This window comes from Anser brachyrhynchus, assembly GCF_964034855.1.
Source record: "Anser brachyrhynchus genome assembly, chromosome: 5".
Taxonomy (NCBI): Eukaryota; Metazoa; Chordata; class Aves; order Anseriformes; family Anatidae; genus Anser; species Anser brachyrhynchus.
The window spans coordinates 14,751,131-14,772,216 of NC_137699.1; the positions used below are offsets into that span (position 1 = coordinate 14,751,131).

The 21,086-nt window shown below is 37.4% G+C and overlaps 1 protein-coding gene across 3 annotated transcripts in view; it reads left to right on the forward strand.

Moving 5' to 3' along the window:
• LRRC4C (leucine rich repeat containing 4C) overlaps window positions 1-21,086 on the forward strand; it is a 515,374-nt gene that overhangs the window by 110,307 nt on the left and 383,981 nt on the right. For 2 of the 3 annotated variants that reach the window (XM_080594586.1, XM_080594588.1), the window contains exon 1: window positions 7-439. The exons of the other annotated variant lie outside the window; for it this stretch is intronic. The gene's annotated coding sequence lies outside the window, so the exon portion shown is untranslated. Of the gene's footprint in view, window positions 1-6; window positions 440-21,086 lie in introns of those variants that run through there. 3 annotated transcript variants of the gene reach the window in all.

Genomic DNA, 21,086 nt, shown 5'->3' on the forward strand with positions numbered 1-21,086 from the left:
AGATTCCAGCCAGGAGCATGTAGAGGAGCTGCCTTTTCTTGTCAGATAAGTGGCATGCCTACCTATTTTGTTCTGGGGACAAATATAATAATTGCTATTTTTCAAAATGTGCAAACCCTCTCAAACTAGGGAGTTAAAGGTCTGTCCCTTGAGAAAATGTCTTTCTGAACCCCATCTTAGATTTTGCAGTGAAGAAGGAAAAATGCACTGCTTTATGCTGGAGAAGGTGATGTTACAAACCCATGCTCTTCCTTCTGAAAGTCTGGTAGATGCTGCATCCTAAAATTGCAGTCAACAGTACATCATTCAGGAAGGCTCCTTATCCACCGAACTTAGTCACTCATCTTAGTTTAAGTAACCAAGGAATATGTTTGGGATGCAGGTATCCGAAGCAGTCCAACTGCTTTGTTGTGTTTAACTGGCTGAGTTTGTGAAGCAGGTAAGTTCTGGCTCATGGCTGGTGCGTGTGGGAGACTGATGGTGTCTTCAGAAAGTCTGTTATGAGTCCAGATAGACTGGAGAGAAGTCTGCTGGTCCGTTTTAAGAACGTGAGTTTTGCCAGTTACTGTGGCACAGCTTGCAGGTGGTAGTTCTTTAAGCTCTAATACTTCAGATAAGTGCCTGTGTTTATGTTTCACTTAAAGAAAATGAGAGGAACAGGGACTTCTGAAAATGGCAATTAAAGCTCATATCTTGCTTAGGGACTTGTGAAAAATTAACTTTAGTTTTCTTATTTTTCCCTTCAAGCAACTTCTCATGTGACACTAATTATTTTGGTGGTGGTGACTCACTTGATACAGAGAGGTAAATGTCCAGATGGTAAAATCACTTGGCAGTAATTTCAAGTAAAAGAAATTTATCTGAATAGATATTTCTTAGCCAGCTCAGTAGTTTGCTAAAATTATAAATTAAAAATAGCCAATTAAGGAAACTATTGAGTAAGTTTATTAGGGAGTCAACCAGATAAAATAATGAACTAAAAATAGTCCTAAGTGGTGGTAATGGCCAATTTCTTGGGGATTATTGTTTCACAAGTTATCCCATCTCAGCAGTTCTGTCTTATCAGGATTTAAATGTACTATATATTACTTTATGCAGATACATACTTGTTTATCAAAATATGTTTATATATATTTATATTGTGCACTATGCAGATCTTGTTTTTTAAGTCTGGATCAAAAATGAGGTTTGCATTCTGTTCCTGACTTCCCTTTTCTGTATTGTAGGAAAAAGAGTGTTTAGGGGAAGAAATTTTTTTTTGTCTTTTTCATTTGTTTACCTTTAAACATTAGTCTTTGGCCACTGTTCAGGGTTCAGATACAGGGTACTTATTCTGTTCTCACATTCTCTTAATGAGACCTGAAGCAAAAGACTTCCACTGCTTTTCTGTACTCCTGGTTTATGTTTCTCTCTTACCTGCCTTTCTGCTAAACTCTTTCTAGTTATCTGTATACTTTCAAAGTAGATGCCGCTTGTTCAGTGTTTCACTCTGGGGATTTCAATAGTTGTTTGAACCTCTATGAATATTTTCAATATCCATAAAATAACAGCAAAATTGTTGCTTTCTAATAATTACTGTTTTGTAATTTCTCAAGAAAAGGTAAGAATAAAATTTAATTCATTGGCATATAACAGGAAGGGAACCTTTGGAGTCACAAAAGTCAGTTTTCACTTTTATAAGAGGAAGCTTGCTTGAAAATTCTTTTCATATACTTATCAAACATAAAATGATCTCAATACTGCAGCTGGAAGTCTGTTAGTATTTCATTTCTCTGATGATTAAGAAACCTATTTAATATCCATCCTCTCTCCAGTTTATAGAATTTCTTACTGATTGTATCTTAGATGCTACAAATGTTAGGCACACTCCTTAGAGACAGCCAACCTTGCTTTAAATACGTGAAGCTGTGAATGATTTATTATTGCCCTGGTAATCTATCTCAATGTAGAGCTTCACTTACTACCGTGAATTTGCATCGTTCCTTTTCTTTTTTTAAGGTCTGAGTATTAATTACTGTCTTCCAGCTATTGAGTTTTTTTTATGCCGTTCTTTGTAAGACTGAAAAGCCTTGCAATATCAAATGTTTTCTGGTTGTGTGCAAGCACTAGACTACTAACACATTGACTGATCATGTTCATGTTTTTCTTGAGTGTCTCTTGAAGATTGCAGAAGGGTATTTGTCCCTGGAGGAGGCCCTTTGAGAGGGGAATCCATCTGTCAGTCCTTGGGCAATGAAGCCACCTTAACTCCAGAACACAGCCAGTCTGAGGCAGTGCAGGGTTTCTCTAAGCCTACTACTCCCACACAGGAGAGTTGCAGATTAGGTTAAATAAGCCTGATGCACACAACTGTGTAGTCAAGCAGATAATTTTTAAGGGCCTTGAAATGTTAGCATTCTAACAAAACAAAGAAGCACTCTTAAAACCAAAAAGCGGTTTACTTGTTATTTTTTATTTTATGGACTTAGTGTCTGGGGGGTTGGTACTAATGAAGAGGAAAATAGCAAAATGCTGTTTATTTCGGGAATATTTCTAGTTTGTTTTTTTCCTTTCCATTAGTGTATTTGCATATACTAATAAGGAACCTTAAGCCTTAAGGACATAACTGCAGTCTAAGAATATATTTCCCTAAATTTGAGAATAAGTAGTTTGAAATTGGTTGTTGTTTTTTATTTGGTGGTTGTTTATATATATGTGTATATATATAAAGTCCTAGCTTGCTGAAGAGATAGTGACATGAGATCCTCTTCTGACCTGGAAATTAATGAAATTAATGAGCCTTGCTTTAGTGCCACTGTGTTTTTTGTTGCTGTTATAGTGGTTTTATTCCTCTTTTTAAAATAAATAAATAAATAAATAAAAGAGGCATAAGACCTGTTCGTAATAGCCTTTTGCTGGTTCATACAGCTAATAGGAGCAACGTTGCTGCATATCAAATAATAATGGCTTGCAATTTTTGTGTAAGAAGCTTCTTTACATTCTTATAATTAGTGGAGGTACCAAATTTACTGATCTCGGAGATAACATCACTGCATTAATTCGGTAAATTATTTTTCTGTGAGAGGATTAAAAATGGATGCTACCAGTTGGGAGACAAAGCAGATAAAGCTGTAAAAGACAATATTGTTAGTGTTTAAAAGGTGACAATCTTGAGAGACTGTGTGTATACGTACATATGTGTATATATGTGTGTGCATATATAGGTATGTATATATAATCGGGCCTTTATTGATCATCTAACATCTATATGTTAGAGATAATACCTATAATGCCTGTATATAAAATATAGTTTATATACATATAATATGTTCTATTGCAGGCTGCATATGTGATTTATGTTCTAAAACAAAACCTAAATCTTTTCCTTGGAGGTTTTGCAGCTCAGAGTTAACTTACTGTAGGTGCTAAGTCATTTATTTTTTGTTCAGAACCTTGTTATTGATATTGGTGTTTAGCTTATATGACTAGTGACTAAAGTGTTGACTAACTGTGGTCACAAGCTCTTCAGTGTTTTCATGAAATGATGCAGAATTTGAAAAAAAAAATGTGGCATCACTTATTTTTTTTTCAGAATATAAAAAAAAATCTGGCTTCTTTTGGCAATAGCAATATATATTTATACTACTAATATGTGTTTAAGAAATTTAAGCTTTGATTCCCAAGGAAGAGACTAATAGATTATATCCTTCTTAATGTAAAAAATTAGAATGAAAATACGAACTACCAAAAACTTTGCTCAGAATTGAAACTGTCAAATTTGCTATCATTTTCTCTGCAATTTCAATCTAGATGCAATCAGAAGTGGGGAAAACAACAACAACAAAAACATTCTAGTTCCAAATGAAAAGAAAGCTGTCAGCCTAGGGGCTGTAAATATGGCTATATAATAATGCTTCTGTAAAGGGCGGTTAAATACAAGATGTTAAATTTGTTGTCTTTTCTGCTTCAATACTTTGTGATCGAGTCTTGATAGTCTGAGGTTCCCTGAGGCTGTTCAATAAGTTCATTGAAATATCTATCAGACTATCACCTGAAAATTTATTCTGGCTTATTATTGGTTGCTGGATTTGCTTGCTGGTCTTCCTTATTTTAAGCAAGAAAATTAAAATAAAAGCAAAAAAAAAACACACCCCAAAACCTGTGTTCTAGTGAGAACTGTCAAATATTTATTCTAAGTTATAAAGAAACTTTGGGGATTTCCTGCTTATGCCAACCAAGCATCCAAACTGTAGTTTAGGTGCTGATAAAAATAATAATAATTAATTTCTTTTTTTGTGTAACACTGAAGAATCATTGCCCTTCTTTGCAGAGACAGAGGGTAGAGGTTCATACATTGGGAATATTTGAAGTAATTTATAAATTCACAACCCATATTCAGATGGAAATTCCATCCCAATGTACTTTGCTATTTGAGAGCTCAAAACTAAATATAGTGTTCCTTTTTAAATTGTCCAATTTTGTTACTTTAAATTGTTTAACTTCTTATGGTGCCTTTGTAATTTTCCGCAAGTAGCTGCTGAAATCGTAGCTACGTCAGCACCTTTAACCTTCCAAGTATGATGGGTAATTAAATCACATACCCTCATCCCTATCATCTAAATGGAAACTTGGATTTCCAAATCATATTGGCATTTTATATTGACCTACTGATTCTTGATAAAGGTGTTGGTGGAAGGAGCAGACGGGGGGCTCGGAGGCATGCTGTGCCTGTTCGGCCACCCCAGTAGTGCAGACACTGAAGCCCAAGGCTGGAAAGAGAAGAGGTCTCCCGACTTAGTAAGACAGTGGTAATTAGTTGCCTAAAGATTTTTTTAGGTCTCATTTCAAGTTACGGAGGCAAAGCAGTAGTTAGAAAGTGTGTACATAGTATTAAATTCAGAGGGATTGACAGACTTGTTAAGGTCATTTAGTTGGGAAATTCCTATCCCTTAGACATTGATCAGAAACGAAGGAGAAAAAAAAATGAACATATAACTTGTTAGTGGATGTTAGACTATTCAGAATTTAGCATTTTAGAAAGGCTATTGATATATCTCAGTTAATTCTGGCTAAAAGTGAAGAAAACAAAGCTGTTCACTACTTTTGAGAGTATTCAGGCTTTTATTTCTCTCAGTGTGTCCAAGAAACTGCAAGTAAGCTAGAATAAACTTTTAAAATGAAAATTAAAAAAAAAATAAAATAGGTGTGACTATTGGAAACAGCACTGCTGTAGAGGCACTGATGGGGTTAAATATGCTGCTGCCACTAGGTGTCATGCTGGGATCATCTCTTGAAGCATGAGTGATGAACAAAGGGGCTGAGTGATGCACTGGCATCTCCTTCACCTATTTTAGCGTCTAAAAGGGCTAATTTTGCACGGTGTAATTGCCAAGTGCCTGTCTGGTGTACCAGATACCTCCAGGGGTGACTTCAAGCCTCAGCTTCTGTGCATCTGTGGTCTACGTATTGATTCAGCAGTGGGAACACTTGAAAAAGTGAAAATAATACCCCCCCAATCCTATAACTAATTCTAAGCATCTAAGCATTGTGACCATAAGCTTTCTCAAGTAGCAATGAACTTCTGGTAGAGCTTTAATAAAAAAAATAAAAAATAAATAAATTTCTTTGCACTACATGTTTTAAGTTTATGAGGTAGCTTCTATCTGTGAAATCTATTAAGCAAACCTAATGTTTTTTCCCAAGCTTGTACATAGCTGAAAAAACTTGGATACTGCAGATAACGTTTCACTACTTTGAAGCTGATTTGTACTAGCACTCCTTACGTGAGCAGTGAGTGTGCTGGAAATTGAAGTAGTGCTTGGGTATGTAAGCATCAGCATCACGATGTGCACAAATAGGTATTTGAGGTTGTCATAAACAAGAGCCTCACCACGGCAAGTTTGGTTTGACCGTAGGAGAAAAGGATTGCAGCCCACTTACAAGTCTAGCACATCTTGTGGTATCTGTGCATCAGTGTGCTGTTTGTGCCTCACAGAAACACAAGTGTAGCCAACTCTGCATTGCACAAAGTATGCTGTTATGTTGGTGTATGCTGTTACACAGCTGCCTGGATTCATCTCTCACCTGAATTCCCCATTTACAAATACAAGAGATGTTTCTTCAGAAGCTTAGCACAAAGAAAGTGAGCGTTATGTTGGCCGTTGCAATGTGGTAGTGGATACACTGCCAGTTCCCTCAGTAGCTTTTCTTGGATTTCTGCTCTGTGTGTGTGAATTCTGTTGTCTCAGACCAGTGATATGCTGAGATACCAAAATACATTTTGAAAGGCTTATTTTTTGGTTGCTGGCCTGTGTCCATGTGCTGTCTCAGTGTGTGCTTAAAAGAAACACTTTATTCCAGGGGATGCCTCTCTGCTGCATAGCATTTAGCACAGTGAGACCCTAATCCATGTCCTAGATAAAGTGGTGGTAAAAATATTTGCAAGTAATTAAAGTAGTAGAAAAGCTGCTGATTCCTCCAATCCAGTGTGTGAGTGGTAATTAACATACTCACACCTAAGATCATCTTGGGAGGAATGTTGGGTGCTGCAAAGACAGGCTTAGAATGTAAAATTTTCTTGATATTTATGAAGAAAACTTACTAAAAAAAAAGTGTGAAGTGGAAAGAGGAAAGAAAATGTATACATAGGTACAAAATACATAAGAAGTGATTAGGCAACACAGGAGATGAGGTATTGTAGATAAATCAGGAATGTCTTGCTGCTGCAGGATAGCCAAACCTTCCATTGTTTTGTTTCCATTGTTTTCCATTGTAGCTCTGTGGCTGGGTGTATGCCTGGTTCTCCGGGTGTCACCCAACCTGGGGTTTCAGTTTCCATCAGCCTTTCCTGTTGGCAGAGCATTCTCATTAATGAAAATAAATATCCTTTGGATATTATGACTCTGTAACTTGAAATTTAGGGCAGTGATGTGAATCATGTCTCCTTCACCTAAGCTGATCTTACACCATCTGATTACCAGTGGTTAAGGGCTGTTTCCCTCTTTATAAGAATTCATCTTAGAATGGGGGAAACATTTAGGAGAGGAATTTCACCGCTCCGAGGGTGCATGTGGAGTAGATTGTATTGAAACTGATTATATGTTAAAATTCTATTTGTTTGCTCCTTCTGGTAGGTTTAATAAAGATGGATATTGATAGTTGACCACACATCTGTACAAGTTTGTGTCCTCCATTAAGACACTAATGTGGGATCTGTATTCATCTTCCTCTGAAAACAGGGGACTGATATTGGGCCAGAATGTTTAATCCATTTTGTAGTTTAATGAAGAATACCTACGTAAGTGGGTGGTAATTAATGATATTGTACTGTGACAAAGACTTCCAAAAAAAACTAATTGCCTAACATCCCTTTTTAGACAGGTAAGAAGTTGGCGTAGCATTTGCAACTTCTTAGTCAGCAGCTGCCATTATAGTAGATTTAATACTGCTCATTATTATGAAACTCACATGTTTCTGTAGGTGCCTTAAATGTGAATTTTGGAGCTTAATTTAAGCTTAACTTTTAAATTTTTGCTAGTATTGAGGCTGCTGTCTAGAATCTTTCCACCGTAATATTTAATTTGCTTTAGGGAAAAACAAATATATGTGTAGGGTGAAAAAATTTGTTTATAACATACATGCTATTACAGAGAAAATGAACAAAAATATAGTACTGGCCTAACATGAAGTTAAACACTGTGCCACCATTCTATCAGTTGAGGAGCCTAAAAAAAAAAAAAACAAGGCAGCTTAACTATGTTCTGACTGGTTTAATGAAGAGGCAGAATGAGGAATGCTACACTTAAGGAATTGTCTATTAAGTAATTTTTTAGCTGTCAGTCATTGCGAAGTCCCCAGCCTCATTTGCTGTCTTCTTATGGTTTATCCTAACAAACTAGAAGGAAGTTTTATAGAGAAAGGTAAATGATGTACATATACCCAGCGTCAACCATTAGAAGAAAATACAAACAAAAACACAACAAAAACACCCCCACAAAAAAATAATAATAATAATAGAAAACAAAACCAAAATGCCTCAGGAAAGGGGGGGGGTGGGGGGGGGGCAGAGAATTTATATTCTCTTGGGTTTGTTTTACATAGAACTAATGAAAGAAGTTGATTGTGGAGTTCCCCACTTTAGACAGAGGCAGTCCCAAACTTGTACTGCTACTGAATTTAAGCTCTGATTTGTGGATAATATTTCTAAATCTGACAAACTTTATGCTTCTAGAAAAGAAATACTGCTGTATTCAGCACAGGTCCATTGAGCATCAGGGTCTCATTACCTTCTGTTCAGACATGTTGCATGGTGGTTGATGTTCACACGAACATGCTGCTTTCTCCGATCGCAGCCACTCCCCATTACCAAAAATGTACCCTTTCCCCTTCAGAATTCTGCACGATCCTTTAGAAAAAGCAGACAAACAAAACCTGAGTGTTTTACAGTCCTGCTTTGGGTGGCTTAGAGTACAGGCCTCCCTGTAACATGGGATGGGCAGTATCCTGACATACCTTGAGGCTCTTTGCTGCCACTGCAGATTGTTATAACCAACATAGCAATACAGTTGCTTGTAGGACTGTGCTCTAAACCAGATTTCAGTTGGGGGGGGGAAGAAGCCAACAAACACACAAATCTTTTCAAGGGAAACTGCTTTCCCTTCGTCTGTGTCTTTCAGGACCCAATGATCAGTGTAAGCCCTCTGAAAGTGCCCTCTTGTAATTTGTGTGCTAATAAAATGTAATAGTAGACAAAGAAAATGTAAGGTCTTGTTTGCTTCACTAACGCATACATTTTTTGCTTGTCCCTTTGTGGTGTGGTTTACTCTAGGGTAAATGGTTTAAATACAAGGGGTTTGCACAGTCTGAATGAACTTTGAGGAGACACTCAAATGTCATGTTTCTGAGTCTTGTCTCAGTATTCATCCCTCTCAGTATTCAGAGGCTTATCTTTTTTTTGCTAGTTATTTACTTAGTGCTAGAAGTTGCATTTTAAGTCTTTTTCTTCAGGATTTTCTGATGGTGTGTCCTTGTTTTACAGAGCATGTCTTTGCTGAACTAATCATTAATGAGTTTTGTCACAGACTGTGCGTTGCTAGCATCTAAGGCCTACTGCCTGCAAAGCCACCTACTACGAGTTTGCTTCTCCTTCTGCACTGGGTTGATCTGGAATAGGTTAAATAACAGTAAGATTGCTTGTAGCATCAAGCATGAAACAGTGGTGTCACATTTGTCACACTGCCTCCATGACACGCTTTAGTGTTTAAAACCAGGCCTGTTTTGGTAGTAGTCCTCCTAAGCACATTGTGTGTGGTGTGGCCTAGTGAGCTGCACCATAGACACAAGGCCCCTGTTAAGAGTGTTGCAGTTTCAGCAATTTCCTGAATTGCTTCTCCAGTTCTAGAAACACAGCATGTTCCTCCTTAAGATTTTAGTACATACTGGAAAACTTACTGCTTTTCTCAAGTTTGGTTTAGAATTTAACCTTTCAAACTGAGTTAGTGTATTTGTGATTTTCATATGGACTTTGGGAAGGAAAGCAGTAGGAGTGAAAGATCTCAGACTGGAACCTGACAGTCTCATCTGCTTTTACTAAACTCAGAGAGTCTGGACCAGGGAAAGAACAACTGAGCAGCAGTAGGAGAAGTGAAGAAACAGCATTTCTGTAAACTAAAACTTAGGATGCCTGAGAATGGCACAGTACAAAAACTGAATGCAAACAGACAAAACATTACATTAACTCGCTATTCTGTCATCTAAGGGTTCTGGCTTGTTTATGGTTCCCTCTCTCTTCCTTTTCAGCAGTCTTCTATACAATACCTCATAGTTCTTAGAGGTATATTGCAGAAGACATCAGTTTGTTTTGAAGAATTTTAATCAAGGCAGATTTTAAGAATGTCCTTATTGTATGAACTACCTTCGTATGAATTTATTGTATGCTTTGGTGTTCAGAGTTCTAGTTTTTAGTATGCCTAAACTAACTGATATAAATTTAAGATGTTTATTACTTAATTTTCCTTAGTATATATATTCAGAAACTAAAGCAACACAGTAGAGGATATGTAATAAATCTCTTTATTACACATAAGGCTACTGTGATAAAAGTTGCAGTGGGGGCTGAGGGGAGAGATTGCCATCTGTGATCTTATCTCTCTTCACTTTATGACCTTGCAATACTTTGGGGGGGGGGGGGGGAGGGGAAGGGATACTGATTGTTTTAATAATTTGTCATTGGCATAAAAAGCTGAATTCATTCATGATGAAAAAGCACATTCTTTTTTATTTTGTATTTTTTTATGTAAAGAAATTTAAATAAAGAGGCGAAAGAAATGCTTCATATTATGTTAAGTGAAGCATTCTTACAAATTAAAGCTATTTCTGGGTGGAGGGCAAGGGATACTTAAGAGAAGCTCTCAGGCCTCACAGACATGCATGCTCTGTTTAATGGATTAGTTGAGTAAGATAATATTGTGGGTTTAAGGATGTTTTGGTCGGTCCTGAGATTCCAAGATTATTTTATCGTGGCAGTAAATGCCACAGACTAGTAGAATTTCTTAAAATAATGCTTATTTAAAAACAAATTTTAGAGTAAAATGCTTCATTTTGAGATCTCATTTCTTATGGAGTGAAGTAGATAAAACATTTTTGCAGAGCTACAAAAAAAAGAATTTTTAATGTCCGAAAAGCATTTGGCCATATGTTGTGTTCCTGCTGTCGGGGGTCTTTTCCCAATTCTATCTCATATCCCCTCACACATCAGTTTTAGGTCAGCTTTCTGTCCAATATCTGTCTAGCACATATTTTTTCTTAAAAACATGGTCACAGCTACTTGAGTGGACATTTCCACATTTCAAAGCCATACTGCAGTATTTGTCAAATTGTTCTGTGAATATCTTCCTGCTCCGTGAAGTTAAATTTTATTTTATTTTTTTCCTGTGGCTCCAGCAAATGCTTTTGAGCATACACTGGCATTGAGGTCTTACTCTGCAACACTTCTCACTTGTTACAAAATGGGGTTGTTACTGAAGTGGTGGGCATTATAATGACCTAATACGCGATAGATCCTGGTTGTACAATTTTAACCTTTAACACAATAAATAATATTCACTTGCATAGTTGGTTGATTAGCTATTTTTATTTGCGGTACAACTACAAATAACATGAATAACTAAAAATAACATGAAAAATTCCCCAATTATCAAAGTAGTGATTTACACCAACCTGGTGTTAGGAGAAACGACTGCAAAAGATGCAATTCAACAGAAAATTAAGCACAGAATATTTCTTGTAAAATGATTGAGACTGATAAAGTAGTTAAGGTATGTTTTTGTGTATGACTGTTGACAACACTGATATATAGAGATGAGAGAACAGATTTAGAGGAGGAGGTAGATATTTCTTGGAAGATCAATGAAAAGAGGGGTTTGGTGACACATGCTGGCTTAGGGCTCTTATTCCTAAGTGTCGGGGGTGGGTCTGATGTTTGTAAAGCACAAGGTGAGTGGGTTGCACGCACAGTACAGAAGAACATTGTTTTTGTTGGCACTGTTTGTTACAGCATGTGTAGCGCCATGTGCTGCTTGTGGGGACTTTGACTTTGGGGCTTCACAGATTTTCTGTCTAGGTGTTTTTCTTGGATCATTTTGAATTCTCTGTCGTGACAGATTGTAATCTATCCTGTGTAAATTTCTTGGGACTGATTTGACTTTCCCTACTTAGCAGATTCCTCTTGCTTTGTTGATAGCTTGTTCTGTATTTTTCAGCAGCTTCTTTCTGAGTTTTTACTCCCTGGTTGCAGTTACAACCTAGTATGTTGAGCATCTCAACCTTCAAAAATATTAAGATTGGCCATCATCTTTAGATCATACAGAAACTTTTTTTAATCTTTGTAATTCCTTGTTTAGATGTGCAATTCTCATTGATATTTATATCGATATTGAGAGATGATGAAAACCTTGTCAAAAATATCAGAAAGCCCAAAGAAGGGATAAAGTAGAGGTTCCAGGACAGAGCATACTTCTGTCTGTCCCATTATTTCATTTTTAGGGCCACAGGTGTCAGGAGAGTAATTATTTATTTGCTTTTTGCTGCTTTCCTCTCTTTCCTAACAGCTTGCTCAAACAGTCTCTTGGTAGCTCCCCTACTACAGTTTGGTAGAGAAGGTCAGCACAATATAGTAGTATTAGAGCAGAGCAAGAAAGAAATGTCTGACAGCATAACTGAAAAATATTTGAAGGAAAAAAATTGTTTCAGGATCATCCAAAACAGTTCTGCACTTACGCCTAAGCTGAGACATGATGTAAACTCTTTTTTAAGAAAGTATTTTTATCTTCTCAATCTATTTTCCTTTTAATTTAGGTAAAATTCAAGTAAGTTCTGTTATGAATGAATTAAATGGTTTTTAAAAGTCTCACAATGCAAAATATGTTGTCTCAAAACCTATTTTCTAAAGAAAACCATAATCAGTATTTAAAATGTTCGAATTTTCTATTTCAGACTACTAATTTAATTAAATTCTAAATTGAATATTAATTGAATTCAGGCTAACTTTCTCCAGTACTTGCTTTTGGTAGATGCGTTGCTTATCAGCGAATCTCTAGCATACAGTGATAATAATCTGAAAGGAGTGTTGGGGAGGAGAGCATCCTTGTTTCTACTATAGAGAGGATTAAAAAAAATAATTCAAATTATGTCAGCAGAATTTGTTTACAAATCCAACTGAAGACAGAGGAATCATATCTATCTGTGGAGAACAGTCGTAGTCCTGCTGAGCACGAGACACCTCACAGTGGTTTAAATTGCAGTGTGGGCAGCACCCAGCCTTCTGACACTTCAAATGGTCATGCCATCATCCAGGCTGTCTGACGTGGGCTGCTGGGAGACATAATGCTGCCAGCCTAGTACCCCTAACTACTGCTAAACAAATAGGAAATCTCTTACTCAAAAATTGAACATGAGACACATTTTTTTACAGTTGTCATTTACAATTGCTGCAGCTTGAGCTGAACAGATTTTCTGAGATTTCATTAACCAGCCCATTCCCTAATGGAAGGAATTCACTTATCTGTACTGAGCCATTTTTCTGTTAGTGATAGAAGTGATTTTCATTCTCTTCATCTTCTGCAGGTAGCATTCCTCGAAAAGTCCTCATCTTCCTTCTTATTTCCACTGTTGTTTCTCCTTCATTTCCATTTCTTCATTGCTTGGGACTAACTTATTCCCATTGACTCTGAATATTCACCTTGATGTCAAAGAACTGTCTCCTAAAAAGCCAGTGTTTTCTCTCTTTTCTTCTTCTAGGTACTGGAATCAACATTGGTGGTGGTTTTACTCAGGTGGGCAGCTGAGCTCCACCACAGCTGCTCTCTCACTCCCCCCTCCTCAAAGGGAAAGAGGGAGACAATACGATACAAAGGGCTCAAGGTCTGAGATAAGGACAGGGAGAACGCTCAACAATTGTCATGATGGGCAAAACTGACTCACAGTAGGGAGACAGTAAAATTTATTGCCTGTTATTTACAAGCTAGAGAAGTGAGAAACAAAGGAAAGAAACCAAAAACACCTTCCCCCCATCCACCCTCTTCAACCTCCTCCCGCTGAGCAGAACAGGGGAATGGAGTATGGGGGCTGTGCTCAGTCCCTGATGCTTTGTCTCTGCTGCTCCTTCCCGGTCACTCCCTTCCCCTGTTCCACGTGGGGGCAGCCCACCCATGGGATGCCGTCCTTCCCGAACTGATCCAGCCTGGGCTTCCCACAGGCAGCAGCTCTTTGAACTGCTCCATCATGGGTCTATACCACAAGGTCCATCTCCCAGGAACAAACTGCTCCAGCATGGGTCCCCCATGGTCGGCAGCTCCCCCAGACCCCCTGCTCCTGCGTGGGCTCCTCTCCACGGGCTGCAGCTCCGGCCCGGGGCCTGCTCCTGCAGGGGCTCTCCATGGGCCGCAGCCTCCTCCAGGCCACATCCACCTGCTCCACCGGGGGCTCCTCCACGGGCTGCAGCGTGGAGATCTGCTCCGTGTGGGACCCGTGGGCTGCAGGGGGACAGCCTGCTCCACCAGGGGCCTCTCCACAGGCCGCAGGGGAACTGCTGCTGCGTGCCTGGAGCACCTCCTGCCCTCCTTCTGCACTGACCTTGCTGTCTGTGGGCTGCTTTTCACTCATCTCTCTCCCAGCTGCTGTTCCCCAGCATTTTTTTTTCATCTCTTCCTTTTCTTTAAATATATTCTCACAGAGGCACAAACAACATCGCTTCATTGGCTCAGCTCTGACCAGCAGCGGGGCCCTTATCTAACATGGGGCAGCTCCTGGATTCTTCTCACAGAAGCCACCCGTATGGCCCCCTGCTACGAAAACCTTGCCACGTAAACCCACTACAACATTAAATAAACACTAAGCAGCATATGTGTTTTTTCTGATGCTAAATTCAAAATTCACTGAATATAGTTACTGTTAGTGCTCCTCTTTACCCCATGCCACCAATTCAGTCTAAGTGTAGCCAGATTGATATTGAGTATTCTTTGAAGAACTCAATGTAGTGGAATGAGAGTGGGTAAACACCATTATTCTAAGATGCTTTTATAGTATCCAAGTAGTATATAAGCACAGACACAGAAGCATGATTATTTTAATATTTTCATTCCTTTCTTTCCATTGGAATAGTTCTGAGAAAATGTTTATTTCGCTTGCTGAGGTAACTAGTTCTGTGATTAAATTAAGAGTAATATAGCATCATATAGCTTTGGTGTATTTCTTTGCAATTTACCATTTATTTACTTTAAAGCTTTCCTAAGACATTCATCACTGGACTATGTCAGATCTTGGTAAGAATAAAAGATGCTTCAGTTACTTAGTACGGTGAGAACAGTGATAGGCAGGGATTCAGAATTTTTAAGCATCATTTTCTGTTCAACTGGAACTGTGTATTCTCATGCCAAGCTCTTGAAAATTGAAGTTTACAGAATTTACAGAAGATCACGCACTTGGTCTGCAGCAGAACCAGAAATGTAATCAAAATGGTAGGAAATGTCTTAACATTTATTTCTACAAGGCATGGTTTCCTTGCATAAATTTGTAATAAGTGTATGTTCAACTTAGTTCAACTTGTTCATGTCGTACTGCTTCCCTTCACTTGTGATATTCGCATTGCTCTTGCCATTCCTTCAAAAACTTCAGAAATTGTAAATATAATGTTGTTCACAATTAATAACTGTTCTTGAGTAATACGCAAAACTACTTGAGGAACAAACTACCGCTCAGCACAAATATCTAAGCCTAGATGTGACTCTTGAATTTTTCTTGTTTTGGCAGGAAAGCAAAGGAAATTTAATATTTTGAGGTGCTGGGGAGGGGGATGGAACACTCAGTCACCAATTTAAATGTGGTGTGGTCTCTTTGGAGTGTAAATCATAAGGAAGATGAACAGACCATCCACTGTGGGAAGGAGACAGAAAAAGCAGATTCCATGTGGTGGTAAATGTTAATGATATTTCATAAGCTGATAAAACCCCACTTGTAATTGGAGTTGTAGTTACTTCCTTTTTTCAAAAATGTATGATCCAGGAGTGGCAGTAAGGGCAGTTAGAGGTCTGATTTGTTTCCCAACTTAATTGTGTTGCATTGGATTGTTTAAAAGATGGAAAACTGCAAATTATACTATTTGTTGAAGTACCTATTTTTTCCACAAATTCCTTTGAGTCTGGGTCAGAGCTGCATTTTCTAAACTCATTGTAAAGCTGATATGTCCTTAAGAATAAATAAAATGTCAGAATGAAAAAACTATAGCAGGGTTTCAGCTGCTTGGCCATTATGGGCAAAAGCTGAAGTTACATTTGATACGCGTTGTGCATTGCTAGGTTAGTGTGTTTATGAAGACCAGTAAGCAGACAGAAATAAAAGATTTAAATTCCAGCTCTTAAGGCTCAGTGCTGGGTAAGTGTAAAAAGTAAAGTGAAGGGCAATGCAACGTGAAGGATTTAAAAAGAAAACAAAAAACATTAAAACTGAACATTTTAATTATGTAGAGTCCCATCTCATACTATAAACAAAATGGCATACAATTTTATAGGTACAGGAAATAAACTCAAATATTATACTATTAAATGTCTAATATCTTTCTTCCTTACATATCTAAAGGGGCCAATTACATAGCTGGAAATCAACATTTCAGTGATTCAGTGAATATTAAGAGAACTCAGACTAGAAGAATAGTGAGGCCCATACTCTGATTTGGATCTAACGAAAGAATATAGCTAAATTATATTTTTATATAGTTATTTTTTTAATCTTTTTGATAGATCTGTCTTGCACAAAGTTGAAGTTATCAAATGCAGCCACATTACAGATCTTCATTCTGTGATGTTGTTTTATTAGAAATCACTTTTGCCAACAAATGAATGTATCATGTTTACGTTAGATCTTGTGAAGTTCCATACAAAAATGGTTTGGTATTGCTACCAAGAATTCATAGTGCAAATATATATGCTTACAGTGAAATGCAAAAAAGTATGGGTTGCTCTTGGTCTCCCTGTTAGATGTGGTATAAGCACACAGTGGCCTGTTATCAATGCATTTTCTTTGTACAAAACAAAATGATAGATGCCAGAGTGCATTTGCAAAGAGGAATGTGAAACTTGCTAATGAAATGATGTAGGGAGTGTTTATGAGGAGTACTCTCCAAAAGAGAAGGGGAAGACAGCGTAGAAAAAATGATAAATGGGCACAGTTGGAAATGTAATAAAATTAGTCAACTCTAGTATGGAGATAGCCTCTTTCTAGCACGTGGGATATAGCAGTAAGAGGAAAGACAAGGAAGGATGAATCATGCAATGAATTAAGCGTGTGGCAGCATGTGCTATATGAGAGGTAGCTGGCTTCTTATCTTTGTAGCGGTCTCATAGTTTCTGCTCCCAGCTTTGGAGGTTGATCTGTAAATATGAAGGACTGAGAGTAAAGAGTTAAAATAATGCTTGGGAAAGAAGACCAGAAGCTGGGCTTTAGTTGTGTTGAACTTGCCCTGTAGGTCTCACATACGTTAGACACGCCAAGACTTCATTTTGAAGAGGAGACAAATTTGAAGTAGGGAGAGACAATGATTGTAGTTTCTTGCGTCTATGAAAATCCCAGTGAACACTGGAGAGGTGAATGACATGTTGCTGAAGTAATGAATAGAAGAATATAAAATGCAAATGGGACCTCAGAATGACAAGAGCTAAAAGAACACAATAATGCAAAATTTCGGACAAAAATGTTTTAAGTGTCTGGCAGGGAATGCAGAGCGAGGATGGAAACCTCATTCTAAGCTTTCGTCAGGAAAAGGTCATTGAGAAGCAGAGCTGGAGAATGTGATTTCTGTATGCTGCTTTTGTGTTGATCTGGGAAGGGACTGGTGCCCCAGATGAGTAGTAAAGGAGTCCTGGGGCTCCCTGCTGCAATTGCCAGTGCTGAATGTAGTTGCATGTTATGAACTGGTCTAAAGCCCCTCATTCATCTCTTAGAATTCTGTCATCAGATAGTCTTTAGTAATTGCAGTGTCTTTAGTAACTAAGATAAATCTTGACTAGGTCCTGCTAGAAGGCAGGCTTGACTTTAAATCTATTTCAAAATATATGTTAGAGAGAAAAAAATGTAAGCTATCCAACAGCCTGAAGCAAGATACCTTTATGTCTTTTCTTCTGTCATACCTAAATATCTATTGTGGATCTTTGTAAGTTGGGGGAAAAGTGCCAATCTGGATAAAAGTTTTATGATTTTTTTTTTACTTCGGAGACTTAAGAAAGTTAAATACTTATTAGGGTAGGGGAACCTTTTCTGAGACTTTCAGAGTGTATCAACCAATGAAAAAAAGAAACAAAAAAGGGTTATTTGATAGCTTTTGCTAAGCATTTTAAGATTTTGGGGTTCATTCCTGTACAGACAACTAGAACTTTCTCAGTATTCATCTTTGAAGAACGTTTGAGGAAGAAAGTCTGAAAAGTTCTTGATAATTTAACTCCAGACGGTAGAGCTTTGAGGAGAACATTAAGGCATACTGACAGAGCAGCTAAAGGGAAAGAGTTTGACCCTCCTATGGCCTTGGCCCTATTTTCTCTTGGAAAACTCCATTGCTAGCCCTTGTTCATCAACAGGGAAAGTATTAAAAGAAAAACAAGTGTAAACTTTTCTATGCATACAGAAAGTAGCATAAAGGATAGAATAAAGCATAGAAGAAATATTTTATATTTATATATATAGTAACTGCAGATGTGAAACAGTTTTGATTTCCTAATGCTTACAACTTTGAACCTTAGATTTTTCTTTCTTAAATGTAAAACATGCAAAACAGTCTCCAATGTCCAAGAATAATTGGACATTTTTGCCTTAAGTATTCAAAACAAAAATTTACTTCTATTGAAGTGTAGTGAAGAGTTCGTCATGTCTACTAGCCTGATTTTTAAAGAATTTATTTTGAATGAAAGTGCTGCCTGGTGGTTTTTAAAGTTTTGTTCTTCACACAGTATGGTCTCAGGGCAGATTTTCAACCTGGTGAGGAATTTCTATTTTCTTTTTGGGATGGAGGGGAAAATAGACTGTTTAAAGAACTGGATCAGACCTACAGAAAGCTTCCAGACATTGATGTGCTGATAAGCAAGATCATCTAAACTCTGCCTGGCATATTCATTATTCTTAATTTGTTCTGGTTTTCATCCAACAGGATTGATACTTTAGCTTGGCAACAACTATAGTCATTTGCAAAAACTATTGCATGTACCTGTTGAAAAGAATCTGCTTTCTGTTTGCAAATAATGCTGTAGAGTTGCGTAGCTGCATAAGATCTCAATATATAACAAATAGTATCCACTTATTCTAATACAAAATTGGGCGAAACTTATCCATGAGTGTTAAGGAGGCTCAGAAAATATAAATGAAATTCTTACAGACACTTTCCAAAGTCAGGTTTAAATAGGAGGAAGAAGCCTAGAGCTCTAACGAGGAAAAGAGATGAAAAAAAAATATTTTGCAACATGACGAAACAATTCTAAAATACTTTGTATGACAAGTTTGATTGTAGTACTGACTCATTTTGACAGCCAGTGATAGCTCAGAATTTTTAGGTGCCTGCGGGGTCAATTGTTATATTAACATTTGTATGTCAGACTACAGTTCTGGGTGGCATGTGGTATTAAAGCTTCAATTCCTGATCTAAAGAGCTTAAAAAGTAACTTACATCACTGGGTGATAAAAGCATGAAAAGACAACAGTCCAATAATGTGTCTTCCATGAAAGATGAAAGCTTTTCTTTACCCACAAGTAAAGCTTCTACTTTGATCCTCTCAGTAATTAGAACCACAGTACCTAGACTCTGGTTTTGCTGATGTCCTTACTGCCTACCTGCTTATAGCACGCAGTTCTTGCCTATAAAGATGGAAACTGAAGGCATATGAAGATCAGAGACACTTATTGTGAAATCTGCTGTGCAGTTTATTTCTTTCAGATAATATATTTTACGAAAAGCTCCAGTAGTTCATTGAGGTAAAAGTTATGGGTAATGAACAAAGGGATTACTTTGAGGTGACTAACAAACAAGGACCTATTCAGAAATGGAGCAGAGATAAAAGCTTAAATATCACATAGAGAAGCTTAAAAAAAAAATAAATCATTTTTCTGTTGCCTAAATAACCTGAGTTTTACAAAAAGTATTTTGGAATTCATTCAATCAAACAAATTACATTCCAGTTGTATCTGCATTAATGTTTTACCGTAAGATCCTACATTAGAAACTAGAAGACAGCTAAATATTTGATGGTTCAGGAAGACCCTTTGCCAATGCCTTCATAATCTAGCTAGGAGAACATCCATGATTGGCAGAAAATTCAGATTGGGTCAAGTATCCATGAGGTTATACATAAGTATTAAATAACATTCAATAACCAATAAAATAACATTTTAATGACTATGTTAGTAAAATATGCTGTGTATTTTTGGAGGGGGAGCCTGGGTGAAGGACTCATGACAAACCATCTTTAACTTAAAAATCCATCAAGTGAACGGTATGGTCTCCTCATCTTGACACTCAGGTAGGTAGAATAAACATCTGAAGTGAGTTTATGAATGCTCTCTTCATTTTTTTTTCTCCATACCTTGTTTTCACAAGTCAAGAATAGTGAAAACGTACTATATAATGCCCTTGACCACATGAAAGTACTGTATCCAGAGGGAAAACTGCCTTCGCCAAAATCCTCAGTCCCTTATTTCATAAGGGTGCCTTTTAGGCTGCAGGTTGCATTCAGCTGTCAGAGACCAATGAATCAGATCATGATTTCTTGTACCAAGGGCAACACTGTCTACACTGACCATGTCATAGTCTCTGGTCAAGATAGGCAGTCCTGCTTTCAGCACCTGAGAGTTTTGTAAACCTGCTTCTGGAAAGCAATTCACTTCCTTAGCTTGATTAAGCATGCAATCAACTCATAACAAAATTTTGAGCTTTATGAAAAGAAATGATGAGTTGTGATATGTCCTTGTGAAAAACAGCAAAACCAAACCCACTCCCCTGGCATATTTCCTAATTCTAAAAGCAAACACAAAAGTGTCGACATAGGTCTCTAGGAATTACAGATACTACCTTTTTTATTTTGTTAGCACAACTGCCAGTGGCAACCTTCCTGCAGGATGGTTCCCTGGTATATTGGGTGGATGCCAGCCACATGTGCAATCCCACACGTGCTTTCTGTAACAACAACTGTATTCCAGAGGAGCTTTGCGCTCTAACCAAATGCATCACTGGTAATAATCGGTGCAGTGCTGCCTTACAAGATGAATGGAGAGAAAATCCTACTTCCCCCTATGGTGTACTAAAATCAATCTATTTCCATATGAAAACTATGTGCTTACTGAGTATCGAATGAGCTTTCCAATTGCTAAAACTTGATTTACTTGGCAATAGCTTTATATTCATTGCAAGTTAATGTAGATGTTAATACTACTTAGTTTTAAATGAAATGCAGATAAAAGATGCAAATTACAGATATAACTTGATATGCTTTATATATTTAGAATCCAGTATTGCTCTTTTTTATTAAAAAAAAAAAGATAAACATTGGCTTTCTGTGAATGGAAGATTCTCACTATTC